The sequence below is a fragment of the Struthio camelus genome, chromosome 6, assembly GCF_040807025.1.
Source record: "Struthio camelus isolate bStrCam1 chromosome 6, bStrCam1.hap1, whole genome shotgun sequence".
Classification (NCBI taxonomy): Eukaryota; Metazoa; Chordata; class Aves; order Struthioniformes; family Struthionidae; genus Struthio; species Struthio camelus.
Genome location: NC_090947.1, coordinates 14,168,793 through 14,190,392, shown reverse-complemented (window position 1 = coordinate 14,190,392; position 21,600 = coordinate 14,168,793). Strand labels below are relative to the sequence as shown.

Below are 21,600 nucleotides of genomic sequence, written 5' to 3'. Positions count from 1 at the left end.
GCAAGAAACCTCATGGAAATTCCTTAAAATGGCTTGTACTCCTGTGTTTGGCTTGTGCCTTTAGAAGGCAGACCTTACCTGGAAAAAAACCCCAAAAAACAGAACTTATCACAGAGTCCAGATGTTTTTAATGCCATTGAAATCTTGTAGTCAGAAAGTTTAAGGACTAAAGCAACAGAAAAAAATAGGTACAGTTCATTACACAGAAAATGGGCAAAACTCAGCATGAAAAAGCTGCTAGAAGAGTGTTGCTCTTCTCTGTTGAATAGCAGTGAAAGAAAATACAGGCAGGAGGAATCTTCAATTAAGATAGTGTAAGGAAGCAAATGTTTGAGGAACCAGTAAATCAACTAGATAAGGATAGAATAGATGTGATTCAAAGAGCAATTTCTTCTTGTAGTATGTTAGAAACATCAGAGCACATGGCTGCATTTGATGATGGACTATACAGTGCAAAGTTGGAAAAGAGGCAGTAGCTTTCTTTAAAGCTCACTGAAAGATAAATAAATCACAATGGTTATTGTAGCATACTGTCAGTGAGGTTTTTAATAAGTAGGTGCAATTATTTTAGGCATGAAAAAGTATAAGAAATACCTGGCCCCGAGGACTGTTATTTTCTCAACAAATGTGCTAGCAATGAAAATCAAACAGAGACATAAATATAATAGGATGGGAAGTGATGTGCTGGGGAAAGGGAATTTGTGATGCTGTTAAAAGTAGCCAGTATAGAGAAGCAGATCCCAGTGGAAAAATTTCATAGGGGAAAAGACCCTGTGTTCTACATAGGGTGATGAAAATGGGCTATAAAGGATAAAACTGTGTCTTGGTATATTGGTGCAAAACATTAGACTTGCACAGCATTAGAAATATGTTTGTAACAGTCTCTGCAGCACTGGGACAGAGGCACAGCTAAGCCCCACTTGCATGCCTGAGGGCCTGTTTAGAAAGCCTTCGCTTTTACTGGTGGGTATTTAATGCTCATCATGCCATTGAAACCAGTGCTGTGGCTGGGATGATTAAAAGATACACCATCTCACTTTCAGGCCAAGTGCAATGATTCAGATGTTTTGCCCAAGTAAGGACTGCAGGATTAGAAGCATTAATATTCAGAGAGGGGTAATATTCCTCTCTCAAAGGCTAGAAAATGTATCTATTAGAAATATGAGTACCAATAGAAGGTTTTTTTAATGGATTACCAAAGGAGGAATAACCTATGTATCTCTGTTAGGGAAAGTAAACGCACAGAAATGGAGAAACGTCTGATGTAAAGAAGGATTAAATGTGGAAATTCAAGCTTTCGCACTTAGATTCAAAAGGTTAGGCCTAAGTGGAAGGATAAATTAAATATGCAACTTGAATTTTAAAATATTCCTAGTGACTTAGGAACAGGCCACCAAAGTAAGTGCAATCTAATTATATACTGTAGAGGGCACTCCATGTATCTTATTCACAGGGTACATAGAAGTTTCCAATCTCAAAAGAAGTTTGCTCCTGACTTACCAATCAGAACCCTAAATTCCCTTGCTTATTAGTGTTCTCCGTTTCTGTAGGTATTTCAGTTAGTTTTTAATTTGTATTTTTTTATACCTCAACATTGCTTCTGGAGGTGGGAGATTTATGGAGACGGAACTTTTTTTTTTTTTCTTTAAACCATTTGGAAGAGAGGTGCTAAATTCTGTAGAAGTCATGTGGTGTCAGGCGCACGTACTAGAAGGTACACGACTGCAAATGAACAGATTGGACACTGCCGTTATTCTGTAATTTAGGGCTAGTTTGTAGAGCCTCACGCTGGCAAGCATTTAAGCATAGGAGTTTAATACTTAAAGTTTGAGTGAAAAAACTCCACTGTCTATCCCTTAGACAAGAAAATAGCTGTGGTTACTGTAGTAACCATGATCTCATCTGCCAGCAGACACTGACTTCTAAATAGTACTGCAGTTCTGCAATGTTGCACATGTTTGCAGAAAATAGGGCAAGAATGGCCTTTTCAAAGTCATCTAGGCCACCCCTCTACCCCAGGGCATGACTGGATTTACCTTAACCAGGCAGGTGTTTGTCTAACTTGTTTTTAAAAATCTTCGGGGATGGAGACGGGAATGTTTTTCTTAGTCACAGCTGTTGCCTGTTTTATAGCCTGAAGCATAAAATGAATGGCATTTCTATGTGATTTTTATATTCACTGGTGTAACTGTAGCTCGTGCCTCTGGTTCTTTAGTAGAATGTACTAAGGACCAACCATTTGGACACTGATCTTTGTCTTCTTCCTTTTAATGTTGTGGGTATAGTGTAATGCTTGGGAGGTGGCTAAAAGCAGAGAGGGCCTCAGACTTTGCATGGCTGGAGAACACCTGGGCAGACTCAAAGTAAGCATTTTTCTAGCTAGTCTGTTGGGGTGTATTCCTTATTTATAGAATTGACTCTCAAGTTTGAAACTTCTCTGAGTAATAATAGCCAACATTACTGTGAATTATTGTAGATACCAAGCCTACAGATAAAAATACATATTACTTTACATTTGCAGTTTCTGGGAAGATAAATCCATGCTTATACTGACATCACCCTGTTGATACTGCCATAGCAGCTGTACGCAGTCATTGAGAGTTCTTACTGGAGACAGTTAAGACTGATCAGCTCCAAGAACTGGATGCCTAAGTCTCTGATGCTCATTTTGAACTCATCAGCTAATCAGCAATTTCTTGTTTGGCATTAGACTCTTGCCCTGGAATAAGAAGCTCAGGAGAAACTCCATATACTGCATATAATTGTTGTCATCTGAGAAAAGTGTTGTGATGATGAAACTGTATGAACTCATGCTCATAAGCTCACTTCAGCTAATCTGTGGGAGCTCTCATCTTCCTATCTCTGTCTGACCATCTCATTTTTAGGTACAGCCCTGGACTCATTTTGGGAAGCCTGTTGACAATGCCTGTTTTTTTTGAGCTTGATTAGCCCCTGAGGCTAGTCATTTTGACTAGGACTGTAGTTTGTTGTATATGATGGTAGCTGTTGCCTCCCCTCTCACTAGCTCATGGTGATCGGTAATCCTGCATACATGTGCCACTGCGTGTGGGACTGTCATCTGCAGGCACTCGGAAAGCTTTCTGTCACAGCCTCAGGGTCTGTGGTGATGAGAGAAGGCTATCTCTAGTCTGCTTGGATTAGTGCAATCTGATCAAATATACTATTTAACTGCTGCTCTGTAGTTAACTGCTTGCCTCATTGCTCACCGGCAGCAGTCATACGCTTCTCTCGTGAGCTATTACTTGTGGAAATGCCAGTGTATAGGCTATACGGGATTTCATTTCCAGGCGCTACGAAGGAAGATCCAGTCTGTGATGCTGGGAAATGAGAGACCTTTGTGGCTACTTTAACTGGGAAATTGGGTGGGGACTCAGTTCTTTGGACTTCACATCTTCAGCACAGCTTTGTGCTCAATTTTATAGTGACTAAAAATCCGCTTAGCTGCGTAAGATGTAAATAAAGTCACGAATTCAATCCGAAAGTGGCAAAAGTAGAAGAGGTGTTGTGATAGGGGAGAGGTGGACATTTTCTGAGGAAGTAAGGAGTGAGTGGGGAGTTGATTTAGAATAGCCCAGGTGACTGTAGAGCTGAAGGCATTCTGACAAGCAGTAATGATTTACAAATAAATTTTTGTTATCCTATTCTTTGTGTTGTTTGTTAGATGCAATGTCTGGTCTCCCAACAAACTGCATTCCAATGACTCTGCAGGCTTCCTGCACCAGAGAAAATGTATGTGTTGGGATACTTTCAGATTAGGAAAGACCTTTCCTGCTTTAGTAATAACATGTTAAGTTTATTGTAGGGGTAGATATTTTTAAGATAACTGCACTTTTTCATAATACATGTGCTAGTGAATTTCTTGTTTCCGTTTCTCCTTCCAGCCCACAAATAAAATATATCTAGTTTTCTTTTCTATTGCATGCTTTACTTTTTTCATATTTTACATGTCTTTCTTTAATTTGAAGGCATAGCCATGTGCATGTGAGCCTCATAGTATGTCGGAATCCATTAATACAACTGTAAACAAGATTTACCTCTGCTGCTACAGATAGATACCCTTTCTTCTTGTGCTTTTACACGCCTCTGAAATTCCTCTCCTTCTCTAGGCTTGGATTCAAGTAAACAATTTTCCAGATTTTGCTGTCAGGTTTCTCACTGAGGGCTTAGTGGTCTGGAAATCTGGCCACACGTTTCCTGAGATAGACATGTCACTTTTACTCTTTTGGTCCTGCTAGAAAATATCGAATTGTTCTTGTTAATGACCCAGTTACTTAATTTTGGCTTTTAAAAATGCTGTCATCAGTAAATAATAAATCTGAGCTAATACCGGATTGTCAGAATATCTAGGGCTTGAAGGAGAAAGAAAAAGTCATCTAAATTACTGCTGACTAGAAGGCGTAATACGTTCGTTAGGTAAAGCAAGTCAGAGGCCACAGTGTCTGAAGAAGAAAAGGGGACTATTGTTTTAACCAAGTTAATATCCTCAGCATGAGTGATTCACGTTTTTTTTTTTTTTTTTTTTTGAGGAGTTTAGCTTTCTATTACTGGCATGTTTTATTTTCTACTATTTTCTTTTTTATTTTTCTATTTTCTATTTTCTGATGATCAGCATTCCCAATTTCCAGACGTACTAGTAAGCAAACTAATAACAACAGAAGAAGTAACGTTTCACCGAAAGCCATCCAGTCCTGCGGCTTATTTTGGTGTGTTTATCGGTTTGTTCTTGTGTGTCCTCTTTTCACACCTCAGTCTTAATAGTCCCCATTCTCACAGCCCAAGGAAGAGGTCTGACTTAGATGCCTTCCTATCACATCCTGCAGTGGGACAGATATAAGGATATTATTTAGCTCCCTTGCAGTGCTTTCATACCTCATACTTTGCTCCATTCTTTACTCCTCCATGAGCAGGTTGATTACAAAAGCTTTTGCAGCCTTTCTGCTTTTAATATGTGAATAAAAAGTATTATTTGTCTTATTTCATTAACTTACAGCTCTTAAAGCTCTTTCTTGGTTTTGCTAATTCCCACTTTAGATTTTACCCAGATATGTTTTATTCTGTTTACTTTGTCTGGGTGTGTGTTTTCATTTCCTGAATGACAGTTATAATGTTCAAATCCATGCGTGAACCTTGCCATTTGACCATAATGTTCATCTTTCCTCTACCTTCTGTTCTTGTCCACCTACTCAATTCTCTTTTTTGTATAAAAATTTGAACACCTTTAAGGCTTGTTAGAATTTCTTATGCAGCCTCCCTTGCTGAGTTTAAGGATTTTCATGGTTTCGTGGACACCACTCCTAGAAAGAGCTTCTCAAATCTTGTCTGTTGGATTCCATACTGGAATAAGTGGTAAATTTTACTGTCAGAAACTGAGGTAATTCCTACTTGAAGATATGGAAATTTAATTATGTCTTGATGAGTGTAATTTGGTGGCTCAATAACAGTTTCTTCATAAACCCATGTCTGCATGTTGAGCTGAAAGTTGGGTGAGAACTAGGAGTTGCAGGTGGTGGTTACCTGAACCCAGCGTGATGAGGAGCATGGCCAGGAGGTGTCAAAAAGAGATTCAGTCTTGAAAGGGCAAATAGGGAAAACGGCTGAAACTGGCATACGTCCTGGGAGATGTCCGGACCTCTGTAACAAAGAATGGGCAGGTGTAGGGAGAGAACCAGGCGGCAAGGCGCAGACCAGTTGCTGAAGCAGAGATCAGCAACTTGGCCAAGAAGGTCAGGAACCAGGAAGGGGACACTGAGGTTCATCTCCTGAAAGCGAAGGGGGCAGCTAGGGGAGCACAAAGCTTGGTGCACTGAAGCCTCCCTGCCATGCTCTGTGAGCCCTTCAGGGGAGTAGGTTCCCATCCACAGAGCAAATTCCCTCAGTTTGGTCATGTGACAAGATTACCAAGCTTAATTTAATTTTTGACCAGTCAAGATTTGAATTATTTAATCAGTGCAAGTCTCCGGAGGCAAAAAGCCATTATTCCCTCTACCCGCTGTATTTGACTTTGATAAAACAACTGATCTGTTATCACTAAGGTAAAGGCATCAGCTGACTGGAGGTTTTTGGCTTGAGTGTTGTGTGTTTAAATGATAATAGGACTGTGTGAACACAGCACACCTTTTTATTAAAGGTGCCTTCTACTTAATGAAGTGTCACATCAGAGTAAATTGTCCCTAGATAGTTTTAGTTGGGAATATTTTGGTAATGCACAGTGCAACAGCTTATTAAAATGGAAGAGGCAAACAGAAATAATAATGATGAAAGGGATTCTTGATTCAAAAAGATATTGTTTGCCTTACATCATTGACATTTGTGTCAATACCATATTGCTGGTAATCAAACTTCTCATTGTCTGCTGCAGTGTAACCAACTCCTCAGGTATAAAACTTCATTAATCATAGGGCTGTGCTCTCTGTGTCTGTGTTGTTAGGAAGATAAATTAGGTGGTTCTTTGCAGACTTGCTGAAAAAGAGGAAGACATGCACTGAGTGTAGATGGAGGAGGATAAGCAAAATCTACTCCTAGATCTTTTTCCTGAATGTTATCTCTGTGCTAAGCCAAAGAATGGTTCAGAGATTATTATTTTATTAACTGTTCTGCATCATTTTATATTGCAGTTTTCATTTTGGAGCAGATGAAAGTATATTTCTATGCTTAAGGCAACAGGTTGTGGGGGTGAGTTTCCATAACCCTGCAGCTTGAACAGGCATTTTCACCAGTTTAAAAAGGGAGTAAAAGGGAGTGAATTTCATAGTGGTACCTCAGTATTAATAGAAATGAATCTGTGCAATCAGCAGATTCTGGAGATTTAGATCTTTCACAGCTCTGCCACAGACCTCCTGCATGGTGTCAGGCAAGTCACTTGATTTTGCTTTGCCTCGTTTCCCCTCTCTGAAATGGAGATAACAGTACTCCCTACATCCCTATGGCACAGGGAGGTAATACAGCGTTAATAATCCTGTGTTAATGTTTATGAGATAGATCCAAAGAATGAACTTGAGGTCACGTGTTTTAGATATTCAGACTTCTGATGATCAGCTAAATGCTGACAACTAGGAAGGCATGCTGTAAGGTCAGGCGGCGCCGCTGCACTCTGCATGCACCATGTCAGAATGCTCTATGGTTGTGTGCTCAGGAGCCTGCCTTTGGTGCCTGGCTTCGTCTGCGGACGTTGCTGCGTGCCCTTGGAAATGCCGCTCGCCGTGTGTGCAGTCAGCAGGCTTGTCTGTAAATAAACTTGCAGTTTAGTTGTAGTCCGGATTATATGCCGGAGGAATCTACTCCAGGGTCCTTGCTTCCCAGTAATCCCCCTGTAATTTTCCAGAGCTTGTTCTTATTCCTAGAGCCCGTTCTTCTTATTTCAGTGACTCTCTTCCATATAATTTGCCCTTGCTTCAGCCCCAGATGTAGTGTGGGTTATTTGATGAGGCTGTACATCTGAGGAGGTGTTTTCAGGTACTATAGCTCTTAAATGGGTGGGAGCTATCTGAGGGATCGATTTTGTGTAAAAAATAATCATAGTCACCTTCAATTTCTTCAGTTGTAAAGTGATGACAGTATTTCTTACCTTCTGACATAAAGATCTTGGTTATAAAAATGCCAAGTGTTATTATTTTGCATAATATGATAGTGTACCATTCTGGATGACAGTTTAGTAGTCTTTGGTTGTCCATAGCAACTTGAAGGCACTGAAATACTGGCTTATAAATATGTGTGGGTTTGAAATGCTGCTGCTACTGCAATCCGCTAGAAAAAGGCTATCTGCTTTGTCTGTGCTGTTGATGTTCCCTTCATTGCTCCTAACCACCCTTTAGAGATGACTGCTCTTCTCAGCACAGCAATTTTTCCCAGACTGCTAGTCATCATCCCTAGGATGTGTGAGTTGTGTATGTATGGTGAGAGAGGAAATGGTACCACGGCAACGTGCACAAGGAAGTCCTAACCAGAGTTAGGCCCCGTCCTGCAAAGAGGTCTCTCTCTGTCAATGCCGTATGTCCACCACGGCAGAGCTTGCAACAGAGCTGGAGCTTTCCCTGAAGGCTGCTGCATTCGCTGGTATTAGGTGTGTTGTACAGAGTAGATTTTATTCTATTTGAAAGCAGGAGAGAACACAAGAGAGACCAGATCACACAGATGTCTTTCAGCCTCACACATAGCATCAGCTATGGTTGCAATTATGACTAAAGTAATCATTCAGGGAGTATATTAGTGCATATTTCCACACCATTTGGAGAGGAAAGGGGGGAAGACAGCATCCTTACCTGACTATCCATTTCAGTGCCTGTGGAGCTGGGTACACGCGCAATAGATGCTTTTAAAGGCAATTTGCAAAAGCTTTTAAAGTGCATGGCTTTCTGCTATTTTCTCCTGGTTAACGTTGTACGATGAAGGGCTGCAAGGCATTGGCTGAGGAAGTTTCAGATGTATGAGGCATGCCAAGGCCAATTTTTTGTTTGTCTTGAGAAGGTGACTGGCAGACCAGGTAAGTCAGTGTCAGATCTGTGCGTGTTTATCCCCACTCTTCAGCCACAACACTGTGAACACAGCACTGTGTACCTGGGGCTGCATTTTGGAGTCTGGAGGTTGGAGAGAAGCCCTGGCGTTTCCTGCTGCCAGGATTGTATTTCCTGGCAAGGGTCCCATACTCAACATCTCTGTCACAGGTGTCAGGGAAGGATCTTAATTTCAGGGATTTTGGGACAAAGCATTCTGGATGCAGCTGTGTTCCATGTTTTCAGCTGGGACACAGAATTTCTCCTGTTTCTCCCTCTCGGGCTACAGTCTTGGCAATATCCCTCTTCTCTGTGCCGTGGCTAACAAGTGGGAAGCAGGGCAGGATCCCAGGCTGTAGCTGAGTCGTTTGCCCAAAGTTACAGGTATGTGATATGACTCAAATCCAAGGGGCTCCCCTTGTGCTGTGCATGTCTTAAAAATCAGATTAACACATCTAGTCACCCAAACCTGTTCCTGATCTTGTCAGACGTTGCGTCCCTCATGTGCCCTATAATATGCATGTGCCAGGCAGATGCTGCGTGCTCTTGTCTTGGTGCAGGATGTGTTCAGGCACATGTTGTGACAGCCCTGAAACAGCCACAGATGTGGGTGATTCATTCACTACCTGTCACTGCCTCACTTCTTATTATACCACTCTGCTGGGAGCTGGAGCCCAAACTGACTGTTCAGTTCCACAAAGCCATTTTTGCAATGCTACGACTATGAAAGCATTTTTAGCAGCTTCTGTACTTTTGGCAGCACCCAGTCCCTGATGTAGTTAGTCTTGGGTGTCCTCCAAAACCAGAGGAGCTTCACAAACCCCCAGCACTAGCCTTGGGGGAATGTAGGTGGGGCTGTGATCTCCTTGCAACATCAGCCTGGGAGTCTTTCACCTCCAGTGACCAGTTTGTATTTTCAAGGCTTGACTTTGCAAAAGCAGACTGATGGCTTCAGACTTTTAATCCCTATTTGTACCAGTAATCCTTTTTCTTTGAGTAGTCCCTACTCATGCAAATAGTGCTCTTGGCTTCAGTGGAGTGTCTCTGACCTGCCTGTATTTAATGTAAACTGAGATTACTTTTGGCATTTAAGGAATCCTGAAAAACTAAAACAGCAGAGCGGGATCCAGGGCAACGGGCTTTATAGACCCAGAAAGTCTCACTGGAGTTTACATTCACTGCTGGCGATTGAAGGGGGTCACTAGCACAGGCACGGCAAATGAATTGGCCTTTCTGACTGCAGAATAAATACTGTGTGGGAGGTAAATATTAAAGGAATTACTGTAGCAGGAGTGGAAAGGGAGGAAGGCTCCTTTGTCAAACGCAGAGTCAAAGGATGTCTGTTCATCCCATAGCAGACACTGCTTATCGGCAGGTTTTGGAAGTTAAGAGAGAAAGCTTTAAGCTGGAAAGGCCAACACATAAAGAAGACAAAGAAGCGCTCTTCCAGCTTGTTGAGTTTCATGTAATTGTGACCATTGCTAATTTTCATACAGTGATGTTTTAACAGTTGTGTGCCTGTAATTGCAGAGCCTGATTCAGCCGGGAAATGGTTGTTGGAGCCTAACGAGCGCTGAGGTGCACATCCTGAGAGTGTGCCCGCAGCCATGGCAACTGCAGGACGCAGCGTGGCCACGTGAGAGCCGCGTTGGCCATGGCTGCGCAGCGGGAGCTCTGCTCCTCGCAGGAGAACTGCGCTCTGGATGTCCAGACTGGTTTAATTACTGGTCTTGGAAACTGTCTTTGTGTTTAGTGGCTATTGCTTCAAATGCGTGACACATCCCCGAGCAGGCTTAACCCACTGGGGACTGGCTTCGGTTGTTGTGCCACACAGCGCAGGTGTGTGTAGAAGGGGGGAGTCAGGCCCTGAGGGACCGCAATGCCATGCACAAGCTGGCAACATGCACGCAAAATTGCCAGTCTAGTCCTTCTTGAGGACGGAGCCTGGGGAAGTTTCACTGGTGGTGTTCTGGCAATTTGTGTCAGATTGCTTTTGGGGGCTTGTTTTAACCCCGCTTCCCCAGTTAATTGCCAGTGCTCTTCCCTTTCACTGCTGGCAGGGCAAATGCAGCCCAGGTGTCTTCATCCGAACGTGCACAATCTGCTGACAGGGCTGAATGGCCCCAGCCCACAATAGGAGAGTTAAAAACTACAAATGTTGTCCCATGGAGAACTCCAATACTTTGACACTTATTTTCCCTCAGAATGAGGACAAAGACATAGCAAAGATATAGCGTACTCATTTGCCTCTCTCACAAAAGACTGCGACTTTGAGTTGCTGCAGCCACGTTTCCCAGGCAGGTGAACCTGGCAGAGAGGTGCCTCTGCCTGAGCAGCGGCAGTGCCCCGTGGGAACAGCAGTTTGGATGCCCTGTGCTGTCGATTCTCCTCCACGGCCCAGATTTCCAGCAGGGCTGTGTCTCCCGTGCTGCATGCTGGCCACGGAAATCATGTGAGGCCCTGCAGCTGCTAAGCCTGAGAAAAGGCACTGCTTCTATCATGGGATGAGAAGGTCAGTGGGGGAGCGTGGCCTAGGTAGGAGGATGGGGGCATGAAATAATTGAACTGTAATTCCTATGGGGTGCTCTGGCAACTCACTTAGCTACATATTAAAGGCAAATCGAACCAAAGCAAACTGGATTTATTCCATTTGATAACTGGAAGCAGTTTGTTTAAACTAACACTGACCTGAAACTGTTTTATCACAGCTTTTCTCATGTTTTTGATACAAATCAACAATTTCACAACGTTAGGTCTCTGATTTAAAGAAAACAGTTGTTCCATACTAGTCATCGCTGACAATGACACACCTTTAACAGTGGGGGTCCTACCAGCGTTACACCTGTTGCTAGTGGGACCAGGGGAGGATATTCAATAGAAAGCCCTGGGCTATTTATAAAGCCCTTCACCTGGTCTCTGACTTACACACCAAATTTTTCTGTGCAAAAGCAACCCCATGAAATCAGAGGGCAGCTATCAAACTGATGTTCTGAGTGTCTTATACTTCTCTGTTCAGGTGTTTGGTAATCTGTTCCTGATAAGTACTCCCAAGAAAAGAATTTTGACTTAATATGATGACAGAATGGAGTGGTTTGTGTGACACAAGCTTGATGTGAGCTCTCTGCATCCTTCCCTGGTGCATCATTTGGCTGAAAAGAGACAACACATACTGCTAATTACATGTCTCCTTGCTACCTGCTAACTAAGCAGAGCTGCAAAGTTGAGATTTGTGTTATCTGGGTAGTGACCATTAGATTCAGTTTATAACAGATACAATTTCCAGCTTGGCACTCGGTGACTCAGTGGGATATTCACAAAATTTTGGCATAGTGAGGCCCTGCTGTAGCCAGGGAAGAGAAAGATTCTTCCAGAAGGCAATTCAGTGGGTAAATTTTGCTGCTGCTCTAAATCAGTTTCTGGATCAGCTTACCCTCATCCACTGACTGTATAGGGAGCAGCGGAGCAGACGAGCCCCACCAGGCTAACGTTAGCTTTTGTGAACGCCCACTTTTCTCACAGACTAGTTGTAAAAATAAAAGATATTGAATTTCAGGCTGGATCCTGTACTGTACAAATTAACGTCAGAAACGCCCCGATTGCAGAGATGGAGGATAAAGGTATTATAAGGCGAGAGAACCCAGAATGGCTAGTTCAACAGTGAAAGGAGAGCAAGCTTTCCATGATGTTTTTCTGTTACCTTCTTCAGGATTTACTGAAAGTCCTGTTCAGAAATATAGCAATATTTACAGAGACACATATATGTAAATGTCATGGTTCCAAACTCCTGGGAAGTGAACAAACTGTGATAAGAAATACCATTTCTTCTTATCCGGCTGGAAAAGAAACCTTGTCATGTTGGCACAGATGCATTTGGAAAAGTAAGCAGCAGAGAAGAGTCTTGAGTACGTGATTCTGTGGGCTGACATAAAAGCCATTGCCAGAAGGAGTTCTCTCACTCAGAAGGTTTAGGAGAACCCGGAGGGGAAGTTGTTGGTGTGGATCCTGGCACTGTGAATGTAGTGGGGTTTCCTGTGGGTGAGCATCAGTGTGAGCAGCTGTGCAGGGAGAGGGCTGAAGAGAGCACTGGGTGCAATTACCGTGCAGCTGTGCTGAGCACCAAGACTCCTGTGTGTTGGCCTCGTTCTGCCACTGTCCCGCTGACTTCGGGTCCATCATCTGCCTGTGCTCTCGCCCCAATGGGAAAGGTGGGGGTGATGATATTTGTCTTTGTGAAAACATAAAGGAGCTTTGTGCAGGGTTGCTGTGACGTAGAAACCAAATCTGTGATCCTAGTAATATGTTCTTTGTGTTGCTTGGTATTCCCCGTGCATTGCAGATGGGCAAGACGAGGAGCAGAAAAGAGATGAAAGAAAAAGCTTCTTGTGGAGTGAAGAGAAAGCGCAGACTGAATTATGGCTTTCTGAGTCTTAGTGATGGTCACTCTGTGCCCTGGGAGCACTGCAGAAGGGACAAATGGCCCTCGCTTGGATTGAATTGCAGGGGAACGTCAGATGAAAAGCGCCGTGTAAGGAACAAGTATTACTATTATTTCTCTTTGTTATGCTGGGTTGACTATTATTTCATGTTGTTAGCTAGGCTAACATAGTTCACGAGGATTTTTCTTAAAATAGCATGTATATGTTGAAAAGTTTCGTTATAGTTCTGACATAGGTCCAGCTGTTAAAACCAGAAGGGCAACATCAAGCTTTGGAAAGTAACATCTAGTTAAAGCTTGGCATATATGAATGTTTGAGGAACTCTTACTGAATCATGATATAAAAAAGGGCTTGAATGTGGAGAATCTGAACAAATATGTTCACAATGTGGGTATTATTTATCTTCTTTTACATGACATTTGATGATGCTCAAGATCTAACTTATTTGGGGCATTATTTAACCATGTTATTTTGGCAGTCCTATCTCTTAATTCCGTATCACAGCAACTGAAGCTCAGTCAGAAGAGACTGATGGCTAAATGGATGCGTAGATAATGAGAGGCTTATGTGCCTCCTAATGATCCCACAGGAAGTAAACAAACTGGACAAAATAGAAGACTTTCCTTGGACACGTTTATGTGCCAGTAAGTTCTCGGTCACAGTGTGTGTGCGTGAAACCACAGGGGAGGGAGAGGCAGATTGACTTTACCTAGTCTTGTAAAATGCTTTGAAGACATCACCACTTTGCATCAGGGGATGAAGTACCATTCCTACTTGTGATAGTGGTGAAATTATTTCAATAGTTTGATATTTGCTTCCCTTGGAAAGAAATAGCAGATGTTGCAGTACAGTTGGGAAGAATCTAGATTTTACTCCCAAGTCTAGCAAGGCCCAAACTGAGAAGGCACTCACTTTTCTTATTGCCTTAATTTCTCCTCATCTGCTAACCAAGTATAATATCCATTAACTTACAATCATTTCGTTTACATTCATGTGGAATGAGGAAGATGTTCAAACGAAGAACAATGCAAGGAGAGAACCTGTAGTGTAACTTACCGGAAAAGCTCCCTCTCTTTACTAGCAGTACAGGAGAAGTCAGAGACCTAGCATGATGCAAAATACTGTTGTAGAAGGAATAAGACAAAAAACATTGACAATCAACGTGTATTGGCTGTTAATGTCTCACCACTGAAGTTCGGGGAACAGAAGCAAGCCAAATAGATGAAAAATTTTGATTACGCAAAAGTCTTCATCAGAGGAAACAGAGCAGCGCAGCAGGAACTGTATTCTAGGCTCGTAGTCACCTGCCCAGCAAAGGGTCTACCATCATCTGGAGCCCTTTACCAGTTGTCTTCATAGAGACTTGGCTGCTGCTTTTTTTCACTACTGTCATTGATGTTACTTGGTCCTTAATTATTTAGTCATCTCAGGGAGGCAAGAGAAAAAGAGGACCAATTTCCAGTCTTGAAATAGGGCGATTAAGGCTTTTTTGCTCTCAGTCAACTTCGGACACTGGAGTAGATGGCTAGGGGATTTATTCTGGCACGGCTGAGTGGCATTTTTAAGAAACAGCCCCCACTGGAATTCAAGACGCCAGACATAACCCTCAGATTGTATCAGGTGGAGGTCAATCTCTGCATGTATTAAAGGTGACTTATTTAAAAATAAAATAATTGGACTGATGCTCTTTTATTTCTTTATAAATTACAAAAGAAGCTTGACATATTTGTAATACAAAATAATTTTCTTGAATGCTAAGATTTCAGCGTTGGCTCTGTACAGAAAGTCTAGCTTGACTGGAGAACTTAATCAAATTATGGCATGAATAGATAATAGAACTGAAAATTGAACAATCCAGAGGAATTTTGTCCCCTGGCTATATAAACACTTGTTATTTATGTTTGTTTTTTAAACTAAATTCCAGTAATGAACCCCTTTGATAAAATGTATTTTATTGAGTCTTCTGCAATATCATACTTTCAGTCAGGGTAGGAGAGCTTGCAGTAAACATGAGACTTTTAGAAATGCTTTAAACACAACCTCAGCAGGAAGAAAGTACTTGACAGCACTAGTACCTTTAAAAAAGACGTTAAAAAAATAGCTCACTCATAAAATGATCAACATTTTTAGCTCTCCTTTGTACATCAGAAGGTAACAGAAAGGGAAACTGTGATTCGCTAAGCAACATGAAGACAATATCCGATATTTTAATACTGTTAAAGCCTTTCATTGGTCAAGGAGACCCAGAAGAATAGAAAGAATGGCTATTTCATGGTAATACAAATTTTACAACAGTGAACATTCACCAAAGTGACAAATCCCTTTAAATAAAAGCAGTGAAAGCATCTGATGCCATACTCTAACCTTGTCCACACTGGTGCCAGTGAGGAATCAAGCTCCTCCTTTCCTAAAGTGAAGCTGTGTTCACTGAAACATCTGATGTATTTCTTTAAATCAAGTCTGTATAAAATCCATTTTGAATATGTGGTACCTACTCTACCTACATTGCCTTTCCTGGAGGACCTCTAGGGATTGAAGTGAGAACTAAATCAGGCCTCTAGAGGTTAACTTACTCGTAGGCATAAAATGCCAGGAGGGCGCCATCACCCTCCTAGTTTGTTGCTGATGACGGGAGGCTTGTAACCTGATATCCTGTTGCACAGCTTTCCTGACAGTGGCGTTTCTGCGTAATCACAAGGAACTGGAATGCTCTTTTCCCTGTTTATGCAATGTCAGAGAAGCTCAGCTGCATTACCCTCCTTCTAAAGCGTGCGTGAATTTGAAGTGCAACACCTATTCCCGAATAGCTCACAGTGTGGATGGCTCTGTGCTGAGCAGCCCTGTGTGGGTTATTCAGGAATATGTATTCCTGAATTGTAAGTCATTGGTAACTTCCAGAGAAACCCTGGGAAGCTTTCACTCTGCTCCATTTATTTTTCCATTCCCTCCCACACTTTAACACAGCACAAAACAACAACCTGGAGTGCCATAAAATGGTTCCTACAGACGTGCTATCGCAATGACTAAGAATTTATTTTTTCTGTTTTCAAATATTCCAAACTAGATCTTGGTTTGTTTCAAACAGTGCCTTCCCAGAGGTGCTAATCAGGAAGTACTACTCGCAGTAACTGTTTGATTTCACATATGTTGAGGGATTTCAGAAGGAACTGTTTCCTTAGTTATACCATCTGGGCAGGAATGTTGATTTTGTGTGTGGTCTGAAATGAAAGTGGAAATGTAAAAGCTGTGGTACAAAACCTCTTTGTGTTGCCACTGGTACATGAAACGTGCTGCATTGGCAGGTCCGATGCTCTGAGAAAATGTCCTTTATATGCTGACCCTCTCTGACCCAGGTGAATGGGTCTTAGGTCTTTTTCTGTAGCTGATCTCCCAAATAGTACTGATAAAACACAGCGTATGGAAATCTGCAGCAACTATTATGTACTCATTAGTGACTGACACAAAGCTTTGCGCATCAGAATACATCTACAGGTGTTACAGGGAAAAGGGAAGAAGAGAAAGAAAAATGTGTTGTACACTGGGATAAACAGCTTTCTTCCTTCCCTCTGAAGGAGGCTGAATTAGTAATTTTTGAAGCAGTTTGCCATAATGAGATTTGTTTGGTCTGCTTAGAATTTGTTTTTTGTTGCTAATGCAGGGTTAAACAACTGAGACTGTGTCTACATGCTCTTCTGCAGATAGGAGCTTGCTCTGTGCCCTGAGCTATAAGCCACATCACCAGCAGCACTGTAGCTTTGTTTGCACAGCATGGAGGGTAGGGCTAATAGTCCCACAGTTACTCATCACAGCACCACACCCCCCTTTTTCCACCAGGTATTACAGCCCCTTCTGACTTGTTAGCAAAGCTGCAGACCCAGTCACTCCCTAACCCGAATGCAACGATCACACATGTGGTCGGTCGTGCTGGGAGGTCAGAGGGGAGGCGTGATGACTCGCTGGGGGCAGGGTAGGGGTCATAATGTCCTCCACCAGCTCGGTGGCAATGAGAACAAATTGTGGTTCCTCTGCCGAGGGAACAGACTTGGAGGAAGGAGATCTTTTCTTCTTCTTTAACACACCCTATTGTTTATATTAAGACTGGAGAAAGGTAGAAGTCCATGTTGTCAAGACCTCCAGCAAACTTTCGGGAAAAAGCAGAGGCTGCTACAGGAGAAAAGAAAAACAGGAGGAAAAAAATCCCCATTAAAAAAAAGAAAATGTAAGACAAATAAATGAAATCTTCAAAGCCTCCTTCCTAGAGATAAATACTCTATTCTTTCTTTTGTAGGTCAGCACTACATGATGCAAGACCAACAGTGAACTTTCAGCGCATTTGCCTCTGTGAAGCCAGCTGGCAGACAGTGTGACGTGGTATGTCTGCATACCTCCTCCAGGCGCTGAAGAAGAGGTGAGCAGTAAAAAGCCTGCCTGCGATAGAAAGAGTTAAGAGATCATCCTGGTCTCAAGGGCATGTGTGGCTGCCATGGGGTGTCATGGGACAAATTCAGGGAACTGCCCCTCACAGAGGCAGGACCTGCAGAGAGAGAAGGCGTTTGTGAAGCCTTTTGAAATGTTACCTCCCTTGGCTAAAACAGATAGAAAAGGGCTCGCCTTGCTGATATTTTAAAGATTTCTGAGCCACTTCTGACAGCTTCCTAGCACTTACTGCCCTGTGCTGAGCCACACGTGTGTGAAACAAGTGACTCATCTCACTGCAGGGGAAATACAGAGGGTCTATGCAAACTTCTGTGCCCCGCTTGAACTACCTTTTTCCTCTGATTTTCAGTGTTTGTCTCTTGTGTTGGCCAACCAACCATGGCAGCAGGGCTAATTTAAGGGATCATCCCGCATTTTTGTTGGTATAAAGCTGCTGCTACTGGTATATCTGGTTTCCCTATATAAAAAGGAGTTACTGTCCTGGCTGAGGTGACAGTGACTCTAGTGTCCCTGTGAACACAGGTGGGCTATTCGGGCATAGCTGTGGTGTGAAAGTGCTAATCCCCCCAACTGCACTAGTTAAACCTTTTAAGTGAAGACCGGTCCGATGAAGAGCAAGGCTGTCAGGTCTGGTTTTTGCTGTAGGACTAAATGGAGACCTGAGAAGCAGCAGTTGTGAGTGTTAGTGGGCTTTGAGCCACCAAAACTCTTGAGAGTTGTTGTGAACAGTCCTTTGGATCCCTGACTGAAAAGAGGAGGAGGCACTGGCTCCTGTGCTGTCAATCTGTATGGGGCAAATTTAAACCCAAATTCCACTGCTCTGAGTCCAAATTCACAGCTGAGCAGGAAGGTTACCCTAGATTTCTCCCACAGCAGGGATTTAATGTCAGTCATCCTGTTGATTTTTGAGGGATTAATTGAAAGAGGGAAGCAAAGAAGTTCTTGCAGGACTGGGACTTCAGGTGAGAACGTAGGCTAAAATGTGTGGAGACCAGGGAGAAAAGGCTATGTTAGCACTCAGGTCATGCATGGGGCTCCTTTGGAAAGAATGCTGCAAATTCAGAACGTGTACTTTGCAAAAACACATTTTTTTCCTTTGATACATTATACCCTCAACTTCAAGCAGTGCCCTGGTACTGAGGGTTGCAGTCGGCTCTCCTCCCTGTTTCAGACACCATGCAGGTACACTGTACTGAAGCAGTGGAGGAGAGCGAATAGCCCATGTCTATGGTCCTGAGCTGAGAGCAGGACTAAAAGCATGATATTACCCCTCCCCCCCCCATTTCACAACAGAGTGGGGATCCCCACTGCATCTGTCCCACTGACTTTTGGCTCAAATTCTTCTCAAGCCAAGTGTGGCTTCCCCTGGAGTCATTCTTATTTCCCTTCTTGGGGAAATCCTGACGCAGGTGGCTGAAGCTGTTGTGCTCCAGTGATGCTGAGGGCACCGAGCCACTGCTTTCCAGAGTCTCCAGAATGCCAGACTGGGCTGCCAGCTTGTTAAATGGGCACATTTCATTGAGCAGAAGTGTTGACACTGTTAAAAAATACCTGACTGACCTGTAGCTTCGTTTAGGAGCTTGGCAGATGTATGGCACTGGCCTAGTAAGGCTTGGTTAAAGGTGGTGTTTTGGGCTTCTGTGTATTTTTAATCTCTGTGTACAGTAAAATATTAAACATCAGCTCATGCTCTCATTGGCAGATTTCTTGCAGGAGGATCTGCTCTGGGACTCCGATGGCGCTGAACGCTGAGCAGCTGAGAGAAAAGGGGGAGTTTGGACTAATTTGTCTGCTGGCATAACTTCATTAAAGCCAGAGAGTGAAATCCCAGCCCTGTTGAGATGCATGGGATTTTTGCTAAACTTGAGACTGCTGAGGACTCTTTTTAACAATTCAACTCTGATTTTGCTTGGGAGTGAAACCTCTCTGTGGGTCTTAGCCTATAAACCCTTATATCTTGTGCACAAGAAAAATGTACTGCAGACAGCAAAATGGGCTTGGAAATGGATTTAACTTCATCAGTGGAGCCCCTGCTGTAGACATTTATTGCAGGCTAAATTTGGCTTGCGTGGTGAGACATTGACTGAATGGCACATGGACATTCAAATGCCTTAGTGATGGAAAGTGTCCTCCTTTGGCTGCAGTCACACAGTTTATTAGAGATGTCCCCTGTTGCTCCTGTGAACTGCACAAGCCAAGTTTTGGTGCTATCTCTGTGTTAGCCATTCATGCAGTCAGTGCTCTGTAAGTTTTTTTTTTGAGACCAGGTTATTGCAGGGGCCATACATGCTGACAGTGCATCTCTCTCCCTTGTCTCTTCCCTTGGCATATTGCTGTTAAGGCTTCTGGGCTTCTGTTTTAGGCCTACTTGTTGTTATAGGGTACTGGGGAGTCCTTACTGGAGCGCTTGTGCCTGAAGATACACTTATACTAATCCCATCTGTGCTCCTCCTGTTTGTGGAAGACCGACCACACACCTCCAGCAAGGAGCTCAGAAAACGGGTGTTTCCATGCCCCAGAGAGGCAACTTGGCAGGCAGACGCTTCTAAGGTTAAAATAGAATCAGGAAAGAAGACACTAGGAAAAAAACCAAAATAAATTGATAATAATTCGGGTTTCTTTAAACAATATAAAGAAGTAAGGGAGGAAAAAATGTTTTGCTTTGCAGGTCACCTTCAGAACACATAGGTATCATTCAATCACTGCTGAATCAAAGTCACTTTCAGGGAATGGCAACTGGAATGACAAAAAAAAAAAGAGCAAGATTTTAAATGCCTCTTTATGAAACAAAGCGCAAAATTGTTCATCAGAGGAGGGACAGATAGTGTAAACACTGTCTTAAAATGATTCAGAAAGGAGCATGCATCTCCCTGATAATAAAAGAGAAGTTGGTCAGTTTTGTCTTTCCAGCTCAGTCCCAGCCCTTTATGGATACTGAGTGAGTTTGTGACCTTGCCTCCGTGCTCTCTATGCATCGAGCTTACTGGAACTGTGTTTCTTTTTGCACTTGAGACGAGAGAGAGGAAATATGTCCTTAACCTTAACCTTAGTAAAATAAATCCACCTCCCTCTGTGCTTGCTCGTGATCACCACACTCCCTGTTGCAGCCCTGGTGGCTCTGTGCTGGGTGATGAGCAGCAGGAGGCCCAGACATGGTGTGTTGCTGGGAAGCGATAACACTTACCGATGTGCATGGTAGCCTGGCTGCCTATTGGCAAGTATGTTGATGCCAGCAGCCAGGTGGCTCGGTAGCCCTGATCCGGCATCCTTTGCAGCTGTCTGAGCTGCTGAGTTACACTGAAACTTGCCTTCCTGGACAGATGTTCACCTGAAACTGTTCTGCCACTGGCATGTGACTGGAAGCGTGTGCTTGCTGCAGTTCAGTCACTGTGCTTTAGAGCTAACCAGCCTTGTGATTTCTTTTCTGCTCCAGACTTGCTCCAAGGCGAGTATTCTTTTTTTAACTGTTTATCTTTGCAAAATGAGGGAGTCTCCTGGAAAATGAGAGGTGCTGTATGAGCCACCTTCCCTTTTTTCTCCCCTTGTAATAAGTCAACACACAAGAGCTGGGACTGGCTGTGGAGCTTTTCTGTAAGGTTGCTCTCAGTTTGGGAGGGCAGTGTCTGTCCTGTCCCAGACTTTATAGGTAGCGAGTTGTGTTTTGTTCCGGTAATGCCAAATGATGCAGAACAGGGTCCCTTTGTGTTTGGTGCTGAACACACAGGATACAAGATAATCCTCTCCTAAGGGGTCTGCATAGATGGGGCAGGCAAAAGGTGGAGAGGAAGGCTGAAAAGCCCCATCCATGTGGAAAAATTTTACCATTTCTTCAGATAAAGACATTTTTGTCTAACCTTTGCCTGGGGACACTCTCATTCCTGAAAAAAGTTTGAACCGTTTCCCAAGTGACTAAATTAAAGCCATTCACGTACTGGCATACAACTGATCACACTGAAGGTTATAATTTTACCAGATTAAATTCATAGCTGGGGTTCTTCTGAAAAACAGCCCGAGACAGAGGTGGGGAGAGCGATGGAGACCCAGGGTGCTGGGCATGGAAAGCCAGTCAGGGCAGAGGCCACCGCCTGAGTCTGTCAACCCCTCCGTCTGCAGCGCCTGGCAGATTTGGGACAGAGGGGGATTAAGCTCGAGAGGCGTTAAGCAAACGTTCCTGCGTTCCTATTGCCTTCGTCTCCGATTCTTGCAAGCACCACGTA

At 43.2% G+C, this 21,600-nt stretch overlaps 1 long non-coding RNA gene across 1 annotated transcript; it reads left to right on the top strand.

Moving 5' to 3' along the window:
- The first annotated feature begins 16,910 nt into the window (after positions 1-16,910).
- Positions 16,911-20,370, top strand: LOC138067707 (uncharacterized). The gene is made up of 3 exons (XR_011142086.1): positions 16,911-17,165; positions 17,235-17,354; positions 19,086-20,370. It is a non-coding gene; the product is annotated as an uncharacterized lncRNA (long non-coding RNA).
- Positions 20,371-21,600: the final 1,230 nt, after the last annotated feature.